This window comes from Macaca nemestrina, chromosome 2 (genome assembly GCF_043159975.1).
Source record: "Macaca nemestrina isolate mMacNem1 chromosome 2, mMacNem.hap1, whole genome shotgun sequence".
NCBI lineage: Eukaryota > Metazoa > Chordata > Mammalia > Primates > Cercopithecidae > Macaca > Macaca nemestrina.
Window position 1 is genome coordinate 12,847,291 of NC_092126.1, and position 18,929 is coordinate 12,866,219.

General features: G+C 35.7%; 1 long non-coding RNA gene across 1 annotated transcript in view; it reads left to right on the top strand.

Moving 5' to 3' along the window:
- The window catches only part of LOC105470913 (uncharacterized), a 264,411-nt gene extending 246,627 nt beyond the window's left edge, over positions 1–17,784 (top strand). Inside the window, exons 4-5 of the long non-coding RNA XR_980866.3 lie at positions 15,700–15,760; positions 17,536–17,784. This is a non-coding gene — a long non-coding RNA (uncharacterized lncRNA). The remainder of the gene's footprint in view (positions 1–15,699; positions 15,761–17,535) is intronic.
- The last annotated feature ends 1,145 nt before the right edge of the window (positions 17,785–18,929 follow it).

The following is an 18,929-nucleotide window of genomic DNA, read 5'->3' on the forward strand; positions in this document are numbered from 1 at the left end:
AAGATGAAGAACATAGAAAATCTTGCCCTCTGCAACTATTTGGATTGAAAGACTAATTAAAAAATGTTTTCTCTGACTTTTAAGAAAGGACAAATGCTAAATACTCTTACAAAGATTCTTTTCTTCCCCTTTCAATTTTATTGAGAGAGAGCAACTTGAAATTAGCAAAAGGTGACAATACAGCAACTTACAATTTGACTCTGCTTTATGGTAGATGAGCAAGTTCACTTATGTTGTTTGATACCGTGTTATCAGTCCCACTTGAAAGATAAGCCTTGAGCGTCCAGAGATTGAAGAAAGATAAGTGGTAGGAATTACTAGTGGAAGAACTAAGTGATTGTCTATTCCTGTCAGAATCTAAAATCTGAGTACTTGATATGACAGCACCATAATTTTTTTCTATAACTTTCATTGGAACCAATCTTATCTATGCATCTACTCATTCTCTGGAAATGCAGAGAATAAAAGATGCCAATTCACGAGAAGCAGCTATCTATAAACTCAGTTAAAGCATCTCCTTTCTAAACTGCCCACTTAGAGTTCATTCTTTACTGCCTTCCTCGGCATTGCTATCATCAAAGGCTTCATAAATGGCTGTGCTGCAGCAGACAGAGGGCTGCCCTGGATTTACGAGAAGACCTAGATTCATTACCTGGCTAGGCACTTGCCAAGAACATTAGCGTGGACAAGACACAATCACTGCAATTGAGATTCCCCATCTGTAAAACGACTCCATGTACCTCATCAGATTGTTGCAACACTTAAATGAAGTAACATATGTGCTTGCACTCAAACAATAAAACACTAGACTAATGTAGGTTTTAATTGTTGTACTAGGTTCCTGTAAATCAGAGAGGAAGGATCTTAACTAAGAGCCACGGATTTCAAAGTACACTGTGTTTAAAAATCCTAAAAATGGAGTTTTTCAATGCAGCATTTCTTGAAATAAAACATTCTGACATTAAAATATGAAGATATTCCTTTAGCAAAAAGTAGGAAATGTGAGAGCTCTTCTGCTCTAGAATATTCAATGTCCTGGGTGCTAAATTATTTTTTTCTTTTTTTTTTTAAATCAACTTTTATTTTAAATTCTGGGGTGCAGGTGCAGGATGTGCAGGTTTGTTAAATAGGTAAACGTGCACCTGGGTGTTTGCTGCACAGTTCAACCCATACCTAGGTATTAAGCCTAGCATCCATTAGCTATTCTTCCTGATGTTCTTCTTCCCCCTACCCCTCCAACAGGCCCCAGTGTGTGTTGTTCCCCACATGTGTCCATGTGTTCTCATTGTTCAGCTCCCACTTATAAGTGACAACATGCGGTTTTTGGTTTTCTGTTCCTGTGTTAGTTTGCTGAGGATAACGGCTTTCAGCTCCATCCATGTCCTGCAAAGGACATGATCTCATTCCTTTTTATGGCTGCATAGTATTCCACAGTGAATATGTACCACATTTTCTTTATCCAGTCTATCATTGATGGGCATTTGGGTTGATACCATGTCTTTGCTATTGTGAATAGTGCTGCAATGAACATATGCATGCATGTATCTTAGAATAGAATGATTTCTATTCCTTTGGGTAGATAGTAAAGGAATTACCAGGTCAAATGGTATTTCTACTTGTAAATTTTTGAGAAATCACCACACTGTCTTCCATAATGGTTGAACTAACTTACATTCCCATGAACAGTGTAAAAATGTTTTCATTTCTCTGCAGCCTCACCAGTACCTTTTCTTTCTTGACTTTTTAATAACAGCCATTCTGACTGGTGTGAGATGGTATCTCATTTTAATTTTGATTTTCATTCTCTAATGATCAGTGGTGCTGAGTTTTTTGCCATATGCTTGTTGGTTGCATGTATGTCTTCTTTTGAGAAGTGCCTGTTAGTGTCCTCTGCCTGCTTTTTAATGAGGTTGTTTGTGTTTTTCTTGTACATTAGTTAAGTTCCTTATAGACTCTGGATATTTGACCTTCGTCAGATGGATAGATTGCAAAAATTTTCTTCCATTCTGTAGGTTATCTGTTCACTCTGATGACAGTTTATTTTCCTGTGCAGAAGCTCTTTAGTTTAATTAGATCCCATTTGTCAATTTTGACTTTTGTTGCAATTGCTCTTGGCATTTTCATCATGAAATCTTTCCCCTGCCTATGTCCTGAATGGTATTGTTTAAATTTTCTTCTAGGGCTTTTATAGTTTGGGGTTTTACCTTTAAGTCTCTAATTCATCTTGACTTTTTGTGTAAGATTTAAGGAAGTGGTCCAGTTTGAATTTTCTGCATAGGGCTAGCCAGTTCTCCCAAGCACCATTTATTAAATAGAATCTTTTCCCCATTGCTTGTTTTTGTCATGTTTTTCAAAGATCAGATGGTTGTAGGTGTGTGGTCTTATTTCTGAGCTCCTTTTTTCTGTTCCATTGGTCTGTGTTTCTGTTTTTGTACCAGTAGCATGCTGTTTTTGTTACTGTACCCTTGTAGTATAGTTTGAAGTTGGAGAGCATGATGCCTCCAGCTTTGTTCTTTTTGCTTAGGATTGTCTTGGCTATATGGGCTCTTTTTTGGTTCCATATGAATTTTAAAATAGTTTTTTCTAATTCTCTGAAGAATGTCAATGAGAGTTTAATGGGAATAGCATCGAATCTATAAATTACCTTGGGCAGTATGGCCATTTTCATGATATTCATTCTTCCTATCCATGAGGATGGAATGTTTTTCCATTTGTCTGTGTCCTTTCTGATTTTCTTGAGCAGTGATTTGTAGTTCTCCTTTAAAATATCCTTCATTTCCCTTGTTAGCTGTATTCCTAGGTATTTTATTTTCTTTGTATAAATTGTGAATGGGAGTTCATTCATGATTTGGCTCTCTGCATGCCTGTTGTTGGTGTATAGGAATGCTGGCAAGTTTTGCATATTGACTCTATCCTGAAACTTTGCTGGAGTTGCTCATCAGCTTAAGAAATTTTTGGACTGAGATGATGGGATTTTCTAGAAACAGGATCATGTCATCTGCAAACAAACATAATTTAACTTCCTCTCTTCCTTTTTGATTCCTTTGTTTCTTTTGCCTGATTGCCCTGGCCAGAACTTCCAATACTATGTTGAATAGCAGTGATGAGAATGGCCATCCTTGTCTTATGCTTGTTTTCAAGGGGAATGCTTTCCAGCTTTTGCCCACTGGGTATGATTTTTGACTGTGGGTTTGTCATATATGGCTCTTATTATTTTGAAGTGTGTTTCTTCAGTCTAGATGTTAAATTCTTATAGAGAAATATTTCTCTCCTTTTTTAATCACAAGAAGTTATAAGTTAAAGTCACAGAATTTCACAGTTGGGTCTATATATATTGAATTGCCTGTAACAATTAAATAATAAAAATCCTGATGTTGAGAGATTTGGTATTACTTAATGCTAGAAGATCAGAGGCCAATTTGGATTCTAATTATTTCTGTAGGTGATTTTGATCAAGCTCTTAAATGTTTAAACTTCATTTTTTTTAATCCATTGAAGTATGGGAAATTTGTTCCTGTTTCAGTTTGAATTCTTCAAAAACTGTGAATGCAGTGGACATGAATTTGGATGCAGTTAGTTTAAGAGAGAGTAATTACAGCAAGCAAAGAGAAGAATAAAATGAAACAGCACAAGAAGAAAAGGCAATAGAAGGTGCATCCCTGAGGTAGTTTCTGTGGTAGACAACAAAAGCTTAATCCCTCTGAGGATTGTCCAAGGACCCACATAGAATGCATCTTAAAATGATCCTTCTAAGGAAAGGAAAGCTGAAGTATCTATCTACGGATTCCTGTCTCCCATTGGTTGAAAATTGCTCCCAATCTGCATCTGTATGCAGGCTAGGTGACTTTCCAAGACTTCAGAGACAGTCTGGAAGGCAGGAAAACAGAGAGATACCTCAGCACACTTGTGTCAGGAGGGGCTGGTGACATGCACTGAAAACAGATGTACCTATTCAATGTGAAGTAGGCACAAAAAATGTTAGTTGCCATGAAGATTAAGTAAATTAATATATGGATGTATTTAGAATGATGGTGCTTGGCTTATTACATAAAAAACATAACAACTTGAGCTTTTATTAGACTAAGAACTTTGTTGATGGGCATTACTAGTTTTTAGGAACTTCGCTCTGACTACCTGATACTCTTTTATTTTCTATGACTTCTTTTCTGTATTCTATTGCTGAGTGTATCTTTCTATGCTTTGCATATATATGCCTGTGTGTGAACATGATCACTCTTCTCTTCCCATTAGCATATTTTTATTATCTATGTTGTCTCATTTAAATGGCATCTTGTTTGAAACAGATTAAATGCTTCATTCAATTTTGCATAATTATATAGACCTAAAATGATCTTACGTATAGAAAGATGCTTAATAAATATTACACATTTTAACATGTTTTTAAAGTGAATGTCTTTCAGTTGCCCTCATCACAGAGTTTTACCAGTATTTAAAACACATGGCCTTATTACTTCAATGAAAATTCAAATTCACAGCTCCCATTAGCATTGCAGAGAATTTCTGGCCTAGTTTCCCTGGATATTAATGGAAGTTCAGATCTCTTTTAATGAGCTTAATAGGGAAGAATTTTGGTATTCAAATAAACTACTTCCCCTCTCTTAGCCTACGGCCAAAGAGAAAACAGTTACCATTATAGACTGGTCAGATAACTTCAAAGAGACTTAACTGCCAGAAAAGCCATTAAAGACTATATAAACAACAAATGCACAGTCATTTTTGGTGCAATTTTCAACATGAAATTTAACTTTTGGACATTCGTGTCTCGGTTTCCTCCTACCTTACTGATAATCTGTTGAATGCACTTCTTTATGCCCTCGTTATCCCACTGGTTTTTAAATTTTGGACATCAAGACTCAGCCTTCTCTCCTGGACTTCAGGTGCATGTAACTAAATATGTTCCTAATATCTCCACTTTGATGGTGTAGTAGATTGTAAAAAAAGAAAAAACATAGTTAAAAAAGGTACTAAATCCTTCTGCTTTTTCATCCCCCTTTGCTATACAGCATTCATTTGATGATCCCACCAGGAGAATTAATCTTTGTGACTTGATTTTACCAGTTGCATGCTGTGGAAGGACATTATGGGAGTTGTAAGCCAAAGGTTCAAAAGCCCTTGCAGTTTCTACTCTTCATCTCTCTTACTGCTCTGAGACTTCCATGTGAAAAAAGCCTGGGCTAACTTGTAAGTGGGCAAAATCATGTGGAGGAGATGTGATCAACCCATGAGAGGTCTCCTAGGTCAACCAGTCCCCAATTAATCCATCAGTCTATTCCACCCATGTGAGTGACCCCAGGTGAGGCCAGGTGAGCTACTTAGCTGAGTTCAGCTCAAACTGCTGATACAGAGATTCATGATCAAATAAGCCATTAAGTGGTGTTGTGGTTTGTTACATAGTAGTAGATGTTTGATACCAATGTTGAATAAACATCACTAATTTAGCAAATACAACAAGGAACCCTTGTTTTAACCCCCTAAACGTAGTCCTTCAGTTTCCGCTTTATCAGTAATTGGATATTTCAGTCTTTTAATTTCTCAAGCCAGTAACCTTTCAGTCATCTTTTCAAACTTTCTTTTTTCCTCTCCTGTCCAAACCATCAATAAATCCTGTCGACTATTTTTTTTTTTTTTTTTTTTTGAGACAGAGTCTTGCTCTGTCACCCAGCCTGGAGTGCAGTGGCACGATCTTGGCTCACTGCAACCTCTGCCTCCCAGGTTCAAGCAATTCTCCCGCCTCAACCTCCCAAGTAGCTGGGATTACAGGTGCATGCCACCACACTGAGCTAAATATTTAGTAGAGACAGGGTTTCACCATGTTAGCCAGGATGGTCTTGATCTCATGACCTCGTGATCTGCCTATCTTGGCCTCCCAAAGTGCTAGGATTACAGGTGTGAACCACTGTGCCCTGCCCAACTCTTTTTTTAATGTAAAAAGCTGAACCACTTCTCACTCTTCTCCATTGCTTGTATCCTGGTTTGAGGCATTATTATCTTTCACTTGGATTATTGCAATTAAATCCCATGTTGTTTTCCTGCTTCTGCCTTGATCCCTTGCAGTCTATTTTCCTCATAGCAATAAGAATGACCTTTTAAATCATAAATTATGCCATGTTATTTCTCTGATTAAAAAAAATCATTCAGTGAAACAGTTTTGTGGTTCTTCTTAAAGTTAAACATACAATTACTATATGACCCAGCAACTTAACTTCTACATATATATCTAAAGTAATTGAAAATAGATATTTAAATAAAAACTGTGGGTGAATGTTCATGGTAGAAATATTTGCAATAATTATTTCTCAAGAAATAAGTCAAAAACAAGAAAAGCTATAATATATGCAGTCTAAACAATAGTCGGCGGGCTCTTACTTGGGTATATACTTGGAAAAATGCTGAAAATTGCTTCTAGTTGGAATGAAGAATCCTATATAAAGTATAAGCAATTATAATCCAAACCTACCTCAGATTGTAGACTTGTATTAATCATTTCATATGCAACCTTCTTCTATGTTTTTCTTCCTCTATCTTTTGCCTACTATACTGATAAAGACACTATATAAATTCCCCAAGATATTTATATGTTTCTTTGGACAAAATCTGCTGCTTCCATACTTTGGTATGTATGTCAAAGGTAAGTCAGTAAGTCATTTGTAGACAGGTAATCACCTAGCTCCAACTCAGGGAAAATGATGGTGCAGGTACTGACAAGACATGGGATTTATAAGAAATGGACACTAGTATTTTCAAGAATCCTCCTTCTATCTAGAAACTTCCCTCTACCTTTATGACAATTTAATTTGTTTTACTAAATATCTAGAATATCAAGCTCTAATTTAAAATAACTATTGTCATTTACATGTGTCCAGCTTCTCCTTGAATTTTTAAAATGTCTAGATTAAACAAAATATTTCGATTCTTGAAGTAGCTCTTGTATATGATGGAGCTTATATAACATTCTGTATATCAACAGAGCTTTGCTTTAATCCCAGGCCTGAAGCTGATCTGAATGCTGACCAACACACCACCTATGAGCATTTCATACAGAAAGAAGAGCAGCTAATGTACCTATTGATTTGCAACCACTTATTTTATATATGCATGTGCAGGTCAATTCTTCATTGAAAAGTACACACTGCACTTAATTTGACAATTTTTCTCCTGCTTTTAAACTACTTTGAAAGAAAGAGAAAATAAATCTTTATCAAGCTCTTAAACATCTGTGCTGTATGTACAACAGGCAGATTTTTTTTAAGGATTTAGCTAATTAATGGCTCCTAGAATATATGAAAAACAACAAATAAATTGTTGGAACAAAGAAGCAAAAATACTTTGTCACATAACAATAAGCATCCAATAAATATTTAAATGAATAAAAAATGTAAAGCTGACTTTTGCCATAACAACCAGGTATTCAAAGAACATTTGATGAGTGAATAAATGTAAGAATTAATGGAGTATTAAGTTAGTATATTTCTTTTGATCTGAGATAGTTCTCCTGACTTCCTTATTTTCATACATAATAACTTTCTCTGTGGCAAACCTTCACTTAGAAGCCAGTAACAAGTATCTCATATCCATCCATTCACTAATTTAGCCATTCATTTATTCAATTATGTATTTGTTCAACTAATTTAATTGTTGAAAAAAGATGTACTGAGCACTGATGGTCCCAAACACTATTTTGAGTGCTGGGAATCAAGGAGCATGAAACTAACAATGGTGGTACAGCATGTCAGCTAATTAAATGAGGAAAAGTATAAACTGTATGAAATCTCCCAGCAGGGACATCTAATCCTCACTTGGGGAATCAGGTCAGCCTGTCAGCATCAAGAAACATTTTTAACTTCCATTCGCAAAGTGAGTAGGAGTTAGACAGGTGAGTGAAAGTGTTGGATGGGAAAGGATGTTTCAGACAGAAGAACAGAAAGAATATCATATATTTTGTCACATTGGAGTATTAAAAGGAATTCACTATGGATATAGCACAAAACTCCATGAAGGCTCAGTGTTTAAACTGGACCTCTGTGGCAGCAAACTAGGGGCTTTACAAACCTTCTTAAATTTGGTCTTTATATAGAAGTGTTGGCATCCTGGAAAGAAGAGCATCAATGACTTGCAGTTAGGATTTAAGTCTGTTTGTTATTATTTCTTTTATGGAATATCTGATTTCTTAAGTGCTAGGCCCTCTCTGCCTGCATAAGACTTCCTAAACAGGTTGGTCCCCATTAGTTTCCCTGATCTTCTATGTGGGCCAAATATAACCTGCTTGAAAATCCAGACTCCTCCTGTATCTGTCTGGAAACCTAATTCATTACAAAATATTCAGGCTTCTTTGAGATGAGTGAGGTTTGCAGCTTGTAGAGGTTTCAAAAGAGAGTGTATGAGGTAAGAGCCATTTTTCAGTCAATATACTCTCAAGGGAAGGGGTTAAGTATCTATGAGAATTTTCTAGTTAAAAGGTAGAATCTTCAAGGGCGTAGAAAAGTATTTGAGAATTGGCGGCAGCATTAATGACTTTGGGTGGGGCAGGACGTTTAGAGTGGTTTGAGTTGATTGTGCAGTGGGGGATAAAATGCTTGGGAGTTTATACCTTGGGCAGTGAATGATGGACATAAGGATGGACATTTTGTGGTGGATGAGACTCAAATATCCCTTGAAGGAGGGCAATTCACAGTCTGAGACTTCACTCGCTCATGCTGTAAGAGCTGACTGGAAAAACCCAAAAGCGTCTTCACCCAGAAGAAGTAGTTTATAATTGCATCTTGAAAAGAAGCCATGTGAAAAAGGTGCTATCTTCACCTTTTTCATGGTGATATGTGGGCTTGCCAATGACTACACCATGTAGTCCAAAATTTCCTTAGCATGGTTTAAAAATGTCTTCAGAAACCCTTCCCAACTTAGCTCATTTCAGTTTTTATCTACAAACTATGGTCTATTAAGACAAAACTATTGCCTGTATTCATAGCAGCAATCAATTTCCCTGCCCTAGACTATTGCACTGGTGCGTTCATCATTCTGATTTCTTTTTTGCAGACTACTTTAAACTCTGTAGGAAACTTTCCCAGTCTACTCTGTGCTTCCACAGAACTTTTGTGTGACATATTGCTTATGGTTGCATTGTCATCCATATACCTGTTTGTTTTCAACAACTAGTGGTTTCAATTTTAGTTTTCCTGTTTTATCTGCAAAGTCCACTTATACAACATAGTTCCAACATAGTCCCAATAATATTCAGTGTTATAAGCTATTTCTTATCCTATCTCAATAACTCAATTTTTTCTACATGCAGGAAACTATATTAGAAACCATGGTAGTAAAACTTATATTATTGAAAGAAAAACCTTAAATTTACTTTGCTTTATATAATAGGAAAGTTATTAGTAAGCTTTAGTGTTTTGACAAATATCAAGAAAGTCTTGTGATCTGCCTCATAATGTAGGTTCACTGGTTAGAGGCTAAGGATTCCCAGAGTCAGTGCCTTTTTGCTTTGTGTTGGCATGGCTGGAAGCAGTACCTGGCACACTGGCTTAGGACAGAGTGATTCTCTGAATGAATGTGTGAATTGACTACTTGGTTAATTAACTTAATATTTTTATTTAATGGTATGATCAACAAAGCATTGATCTTCTAGGGAACCTAGTGACATCTAAGTCTCCACCAACAAATGTTCTGAATAATAAGACATTTGGTCTAAATCCCCACAAACTTGAATTAGGAATCCAAAATCCCTCAGGAGGCTGAGACAGGAAGGTTGCTTGATGCCAGAAGTTTGAGAGCAGCCTGGATAACAGTGAGAACCCATCTCTAAAATCTTTTTTCAAAACTAACCAGGCATGGTGGTCCATGCCTGTAGTCTCAGTTACTTGGCAGGCTGAAGCAAGAGGATCAGTTGAGTCCAAGAGTTTGATGCTACAATGAACCACGATTGCACCACTGCACTCCAGCCTGGGCAACAGAGTGAGACTGAGCCATCTCAAACATACATACATAATAAATCTGAAATCACAGGTTGCCAAGATGAGATGCATGTGTATTAGAGTGTGTATATAAATCTGCCATGCAGGTATACAAAACAGAAGTTCCTCTATTTCTTTTGCTACATTTCATTCACAAAACCATAGTTGTTTAGTACACAACTGCAGCTGTCCTGCCCTGGGAGTTCCAGGCAGCATCTATTTGTATGGAACTGCTGCAAATACCTTGAGTCCAGGGCAGGTCATCAAAGGCCATCCTGAGAACTGCGACTACTAGACCACTATGACAAAGGTATTTCAGGAGAAGAATATGTCTTCACTAATAGCAATCCCTTTAGGCTGTTCCAGTTAGATCACAGACTGACAAAAACCATTTCACTTGCTTTTAAGTGAGGACATTGTCAGAGAGTGAATGGAGCTCCTTAAGTCTTTATTATGATCTTTAAGTTGGTCTTGGTGTCAAGCAGTGGGTGGGGCAAGAACAAGGGTTTGGGAGCCTATTACCTGAGTTTGTTGTTCAGCATCACCACCTCCATGATGGATGACACTGGAAATGCTACTTAGAGTTTATGTCGTTCTTCTTATTTGTGATGCCTAGATAACAATGCCTGCCCCAAAGGACTGATATGAATGGCTGTGATAATGGGCATGGTGTATGTGCCATGGCAAGTGTTTGGCACAATAGAGCTCTCATTAGCACAGCGGAAGTGTTTTGGTTAAATATAATAGAAAAAATATATAATACATCCACTTTAAAAAGTTGTGACTTTTCCTCAACAACAGAGACTTAAAACACTTGAACTGGAGAGCAAATAATGGCAGCAGCATATGCACCCATCTCACAAGTGAAATACAAGAGATTTCAAAAGGCTTACCATGTCACTGTCTCAGGGTTCGTGCAGTCACATCTTAGCTTTCCCATATAACAGCAAGTTTCGTCGTGTACATGAGTTATTCCTTTGAAATGTTAAATCATTACTGCTTGTTCTCATCTTTTCCTCCGTTTCAAATTTTATGATTCTCATTTTTCTGTTAATCAACATTTATTTGCACCGATCCAATCAAAAGTTGTTACCTGTTGCTCCTTTTCCTAGTCTTGCTACTTTATAATTTGGGTATTTCCTCTAAATTTCCTTGAAAAAGCCTAGAGCCCAGAGGTAAACTAAAATGCTCATGATTGTCTAACTTGTAAATGCCATTTTCTTACTCATTTTTAGAATTTCTTATGTGTAATTCTGCTTTTTCTTTCTCACAGCATAGCTATGACTCTGTAGTTCTTAGGATACAATGTTTCTCATGCTGCTTATTGATTAGGTGAAGAAAAACATCAAGTAGTCTTTCTGGCATTAAGAGAATTTAAGATAAGAGCAAGGAAAAAATAGTATATCCTTTCATTATTGCTGCTGTCACACTGTTGTTGTTTTATGTAATTTCAACTTTTATTTTAGATTCAGGGTTACATGTGCAGGTTTGTTATGTGGGTATATTGTGTGATGTGAGGTTTGGGGTATGACTGATCCCATCACTCGGATAGCGAGCATATTTGTCAATAGCTAATTTATAAGTCCTTGTCCCCATCCCTCCCTCTCCTCTCTTGCAGTGCCCAGTGTCTAATATTGCCATCTTTATATACATGAGTAGCCAGTGTTCAGCTCCCACTTATAAATGAGAAGATGTGATATTTGGTTTTCGGTTTCTGCATTAACTCACTTGTAATAATGGCTTCCAACTGCATATGTGTTGCTGCAAAGGACATTTCTCTCTTTTTTATGGTTTTGTAGTATTCCATGGTGTATATATATCACATTTTCTTTACACAGTCCACCATTGATGGATATTTAGGTTATCTCCATGTCTTTGCTATTGTTAATAGTGCTGTGATGAACATATGACTGCATTTGTCTTTTGGTAGAACAATTTATTTTCTCTTGGATTTATACCCAGTAACAAGATAAATGGGTCAAATGGTAGTTCTGTTTTAAGTTCTTTGAGAAATCTCCAAACTGCTTTCCACAGTGGCTGAATTAATTTACATTCCCACCAATAGCATACAAGCATTCCCGTTTTGCTGCAGCCTCGCTGACAATTTTTTGTTGTTGTTTGTTTTACTTTTTAGTAGTAGCCATTCTGACTGGTGAGAGATAGTATTTCATTGTGGTTTCGATTTGCATTTCTCTAATACTTAGTAATCTTGAGCATTTTTTTCATAGGTTTGTTGTCCATTTGTCTGTCTTCTTTTGAAAGTGTCTGTTCATACTCTTTTCCCACTTCTTAATAGGATTATTTGGCTTTCACATGTTGAATTGTTTAAGTGCCTTATAGATTCTGAGTATTAGATTTTTTTTGGATGCATAGTTTGTGAATATTTTCTCGCCTTCTGTAAGTTGCCTGTTTACTCTCTTGTTAGTTTATTTTGCTATACCAAACCTCCTTAGTTTAATTACATCCTCCTTGTCAAGTGTTCATTTCATTGCAATAGCTTTTGAGGACTTAGTCATACATTTTTTTCTCAAAGACAGTGTCCAGAATAGTGTTTCCTAGGTTTTCTTCTAGGATTTTTATAGTTTGAGATATTACATTTAAATTTTTAATTCATCTTGAGTTAATTTTTATATATGGTAAAATGTAAGATTCTACTTTCTTCTGCATATGTCTAGCCAGCTATTGAATAGGGAGTCATTTCCCTATTGCTTATTTTTGTTGATTTTGTCAAAGATCAAATAGCTCTAGGTATGCAGACTTATTTCTGGGTTCTCTATTCTGTTTCATTGGCTTTTTTTTTGAGATGGAGTCTGGCTCTGTCACCCAGGTTGGGGTGCAGTGATGTGATCTTGGCTCACTGCAATCTCCTCTTCCCGGGTTCAAGTGATTGTCCTGCTTCAGCCTCCCGAGTAGCTGGGACTAGCCTCTGAGTAGCTAGTAGTGTGGGTCACCGTGCCCAGCTGGTCTTGAGCTCTGACCTCAAGTGATCCACCAACCTCAGCCCCCCAAATTGCTAGGATTACAGACGTGAGCCACTGCAGCTGGCTGGCCTATCTCTTTTTATACCAGCAGTATGCTCTTTTGGTTACTGCAGACTTATAGTATAGTTTGAAAACTGGTAGCGTGATGCCTCCAGCTTTGTTCATTTTGCTTAGAATTTCCTCAGTTATTTGGACTCTTTTTTGTTCCATATGAGTTTAGAATAGTTTCTTCTAATTCTGTGAAATATGACATTGGTAGTTTGGCAGGAATAGCATTAAATTTATAGATGGCTTTGGGCAGTATGGCCATATAAACAATATTGATTCTTCCAATCCATAAGTGTGGAATGTTTTTCCACTTGTTTGTGCCATCTAATAATTTTTCAGCAGTGTTTTGTAGTTCTCCCTGCAGAGACCTTTCAACTCTTTGGTTAGAGGTATTCCTAGGTATTGTGTGTGTGTGTGCGCGCCTATTGTAAATGAGACTACATTCTTTATTCGGCTCTCAGCTTGAATGCTATTGGTGTATATAAATGCTACTGATCCTTTACTTCGATTTTGTATTCTGAAATTTTGGTGAAGTTGTTTATCAGTTCAAGGAATTTTTTGGCAAAGCCTTTAGGGTTTTCTAGGTATAGAATCATATTATCATGGAAGAGGTTGTTTGACATTATTGAACTTCTATCTCATTTAAACTGTGAGAAGCCGCATAAGTTCTCCACCTATAAGAATGACTCTTGAATTCTTGAGAACTCTTATTCTCCTTCTTTTTATAAATATAATTCTCTACTTAGAGATTCATAGTTTTGCTTTTATTCTTTTTGTCTCTTTGTTGTTTTTGTAAGTTTTCCTGACTTTAAGTGAATAATAACCACTTAAAAATATTTCAAGCAATTCATTGAATGTTTTACTAGTCACAAACAATAAAGCCTTTATACAAAACAGAATTAGTACTGGCCCATACTGAGCCCATTGATCATTTATATAATTTGCTTTATTTTTATCACTCATGATGATCTTTAACCTGATTCCAAGACCATGATTAAATGCCCCATTTTAATTCACTCTGATTAATTTTGTATGCACAACTGGGTGACTCATGAAGTCAGAAATGATCCTGATGTCTAAGTATTTGACTTAGATATTTTCTTTTCAATATCTTTCGTGGATTTGTGCTGAAAAAACTGTACATTCGTTGAGCCTGTTTTATTCTCGTTGAAACCACTCTGCCTATTTCTTACTCTTAATATTTTCCAGGAGTATCAAATGCTACACTTTGCTGATGTTCACCTTCTTGAGCAGAAGTTTCCAATACTTTTCAAGAGCCTGTTATTTCCATATTTCTCAATATGCTAACATTCTTTCGTTTTCTAAGAATAAATATGCGTGGATCAGTAAACATGCTGCCTAATCCCCTAAATAACTCAGGGTGATGTGAGTCTTGTAATGACTGCCAAGTAAGGAATTCCCTTATCTTCATGTTGGCTAGAGCAATATTTGCAACATCTTCATTACTCCCTAATTGTCTATATTTCTTTGCTTCATTTCTCTTGTTAAAGGCAGATTTAAAAAATGAGTTCAATAACTCAAGTGTTTTAGAGTCATCATTAATTTCATGCCCTTCCTCATTCATTAGTGGACCTATTTTCTTGTGGCTTTCTTTTCCCTCTGGGTCTCTCTTTTTTTTCTTTAATCTTCTCATTTACTTTAACCCTTTAATCATGCTCTAGCATGACCGTTGTCGTGTCTCCCATGGTAACAAGAATAAAATCTCAACTGATAGTGTATTTGTTTTCTCGCTATTCTTAGAATAAATGTTCTTATATTTTTCTTCTAAAAAATTATTTTAGAGCAGTCTGCATTATTGCAAGCTGGATTTTAAGTTTTCTTATTCACAGGGAATGTACAGCTAACTTTTTAAAAGAATTGTAAAAATGCTCTAAATGTCATCTATGGGAAAGCAGCATTAATATCTTTAAACTAAAATTTTAAAAGGACTCCCCAGATGCTTAAAAACAACTACTATTTGGGTAGTTGTTTTGCTTTATCATACATTAAATTTCTGCAACCAAGCCCACTGCCCCTGCTGCTGCCCCGGTTCAGACTTAGCCTCATATCATCAGTACATGTTTCTTCAGAATTCAATAAACGCCATGACACCATTTCTTACTCCTCTGTTATATGTGTTCTTTCCTAAACAATAATTTTTACAATGAATAGTTTTTATAAATATAAATATAAATAAATAGTTTTTATAATATATGTCGAATGCTGTTTCATTGACTTTCTTTTTTAAAATTTAAAATAATCCACTGACAGGATAAGCTAACTGTTTAGAGTTAAGCAGACAAAAAGACAATTTTTGTTTTACCTCACTTTATGGTTAGCTTTGTGAACTACACAATAGTATAATACCTCCAACACACACACTTGTACACCCACCGGCAGGCACAGTTCTTTGAAGATGTTCATGACCTTCAGAATGTCATCTAGGGGCAAACTTGTTCAACTTAATTCAGTCTAACATTTTCAAAGTAGTTATGGCAATCTCTCTGTGTGTAACTTCTTGTAGAAATATTGTTTCCTAAAACAAACTATTGGAAAAGATGTTTTAGATTCTGGTTGTAAAATATGTGTGACTGACTCATACAATTATCCATAAAATTATTAGTCTCATTGAAATAGATTTCTACAATATGACTTGAAAATGCAAAGCTGATATAGAAATCCCTTTCCTATTTCAGCTCCCCAGTTGTCCAATTGTTCCTTCTGGAATTGAATAGGAAGTTAGAGATGACAGGCTGGGTGAGTATGGAGGTTTGAGAAATTTTTCCTCATCTAGAAAATCAGGAAGATGTACAAAATTATTTGTAAGATCTTTTGGAGCTTTAAATTTGATGTTTCAGTGACCTAACTCTGTGACCGACAGATTAATGAGAAAGAAAAATCACATTTTCTATATACTTCGTCTTTTAATTATTATTTCAGCATTCAACTACCTAAAAAAAAAAAACATAAGTTAAAGGAGATAGCAAAAGCAAAATAAAATAGCAACCATAACAAGAGAAGAAACAGTAATATTTATTGAATACCTGCTAGGTACAGCACATTTTTCTAAATACAAAACATGATTATCTCAGTTAAGCTTTACCACACATCCTTCATTTTGGCTGGATGCTAATAATTCCCATATTACAGGTTAACCTCAATCACGAAAAGCCTACGTAAACTGTTCAATATCTTACACAAAGAAATGGGACAGTTGGATACAAACCTAGGTCTGGCTAATTTCAGTTCCATTTCTCTTTCATTTTATTATTCTCGTATTAGAATAAAAACAACTAATTTCAACTTGAAGGAAGGGAAGAAAATGAAAGAAAATGATTTTTTAAAAAATAAAAGATACTAACGAGAATCCACATGTAGACATCCACTACTGACCTTTCAAGTTAGACAATGTGGAATATTAAAAACATTTAATTTAGGATATATTAGCAGAAACTCAAAATTACCAATAGAAATATTGAGCTGAACACCTGACATATTCAAACAATCAGAATATAAGAGCGTATTTTAATTTCTTACTCCTTATTTTATAAACAAAAATAAATAGATGTTTTAAAATAGGTTTTTAGACTTTTCTACTAGACATTTGGTATCATGAAGAAACTGTTGCTGCTATCTTACAATAATGTGACCATCCTGAACTATTTAAAACCTATCTCCAAAAAAAAAATGTGAAGGTAAAGCTTTCACCTTTAATTGTTTGACATTTATGGAATAAGACAACAAAGTTGTAATGAACCACCCTGACTGTATCATATAATACATGGAGGCATCATTAGTTTATTATAACAAGGGGTGGGTAGGCAGGCTTTTCCTGAACCGATAAGGTGAAGTCTAATTAGACATATACCTGTTTTATTTTCCTCAGTAATGAGCATATGCCAAGGAACTTATTGCAAAAAGGTAGATATTTTAGAAACCAAAAAAAAAATATATCAAATGCAAAATACAGTTGTTTCAAAATTTCTTCTCTAGGCCACACATTGATTTTCACACCAGAGAGCATAATTAGAAGAGTCCTTAATTCTATATCTTCTCTAATTTTTGAAGTCTAAAAACTCTCAACCTATATTGCCTTGTACGTGCCTATTTCTTTTCAGTTGTGAATGTTCATTAATGTAATATGAGCAGCTATTAATTTCTGCTAATATCCAGCAAATGCTGTGTATGCAAAAAGAACTTACTAACTATCCAATAATTGGATTTCTCATGAGTTGGTAGGTGGGAAAGTAGGCAGTAGATATCGCTAGGTTTCAAATTCTCTACATTCTTATATGTGTCTAATATTCTGCCTGTACAAATAAGGAGATACATTATTAAATTCTTCTTTGCCAGCTCTTTTCTTAGGATGAGTCTAATTCCTTCACCTCTTTCTGACAGGATCTAATTTCTATTCTTTTCAACAGTTCCGCTGACCTCTGTACATTCTCTCCCTGTGCTGTAGTTTCACTTGGCTGCTGGTCTCCCAATCTCCATACATTAAAGATGCATTTATACTTTTTTTTTTTTTACAGTGCTCTGAACATAATTACAAAAGCTTTGAATTGAGAATCAAAAAGGAGCAGTTTGATCACATAAAAGCTAATTTCTGAAAACCACCACACACAGAGATTCAAAGTCAAAAGGAGGACAAATTTAAAACTCTTCAGGTACAGTCAGGAAAAAAAAATATTTTCTAAGCAGACCCAAAGACAAGTTTACCATGAGCTGCAATTCAAACTCTAGCCTCATCTACCTATTGTTTTCTAAGCCCATTGAAGTCCTATTATTTGGTCTGCTGAGTTTTTTATTAAAAGTAACTAATGTGCCACTTCTATTCAATAACCATCTCTTTTGGTTTCTTTTTGCAATTCAATTTTATGATCAAACATTTAATAGTGAAAAAATTTAAAAAGTAATATGCGACAATATTTGGGGAAATTAAAAAAAAAGGTATTTAGCATCAAAAAGGAAACAGAAAGTGCCTTCATTGTTATTCACAAGAATTTTTAATGTAATTCCTGCGATAATCTTGCCTTTGGAGTACAGATTCAATAATAACAGCAGGGCAGATAACAGTATTCTGTGTTTGCTTCCTTATGTATAGCTTGATTTCCTTTTGAACTCCAAACAGCAAACTTTTGTACTTTTATTACAGAGAAAATAAACTTTCTGTACAAAACTCTCTCTCTCACTTCTTCACCTGAAGACTCATACCAGTCCTTCAGTGCTAGTTCTGCTATCACTTTTCATAGAAACTTCTCCTTCGCCTTTGGCCAAGGTCAGAGGCACTGCTTCTGTGTCCAACATAGTACCATTACCAAAACAAGTCAAGTAACATTAGCTTCAATTCTTTCCTTGTCTGTTTCCCCACAGTACTCTGTGACTCAGAACATATACCACAAGTACATATACCACATCTTTGTACATATACCACATCTTTGTCTCTACATATACGTCTATGTACATATACCACATCTCTGAAGTACATATACCACATATTTTGTCCTATCCCCTTAACTCCAGTCTTGCACATAGTAGAAACCAAATACCTAATTTTTGAGGGAAGGTTATATCCCCAAATTATACACTGAAAAATATGACACTGGGAACCGATTTGTTGTACATCTATTCCAATGCAATTGTAAAAATTAAAAAGAAGAAGAACAACAAAGGATAGTCTTCGGGAGCCACTTTGAAGAAATAAATGTCTAGATTCAAAAATTAAATAAAAAGTACTGCCACTGTTACTCTTAAGCTCAAGCACTGGAAGGATGCCACAGAGGGTTATCTAAATGACAGTTTGATAAGGCAAGCTTCTCCCTCCTTGAATTCCTCTATCCATGTTTGCAGGTGAGTGGAAGCCTCCTAAAGGCCACCTGAACTAGCTGCGATGTCTTCCAGCCTTTCCTTTGAGCAACAAATACAT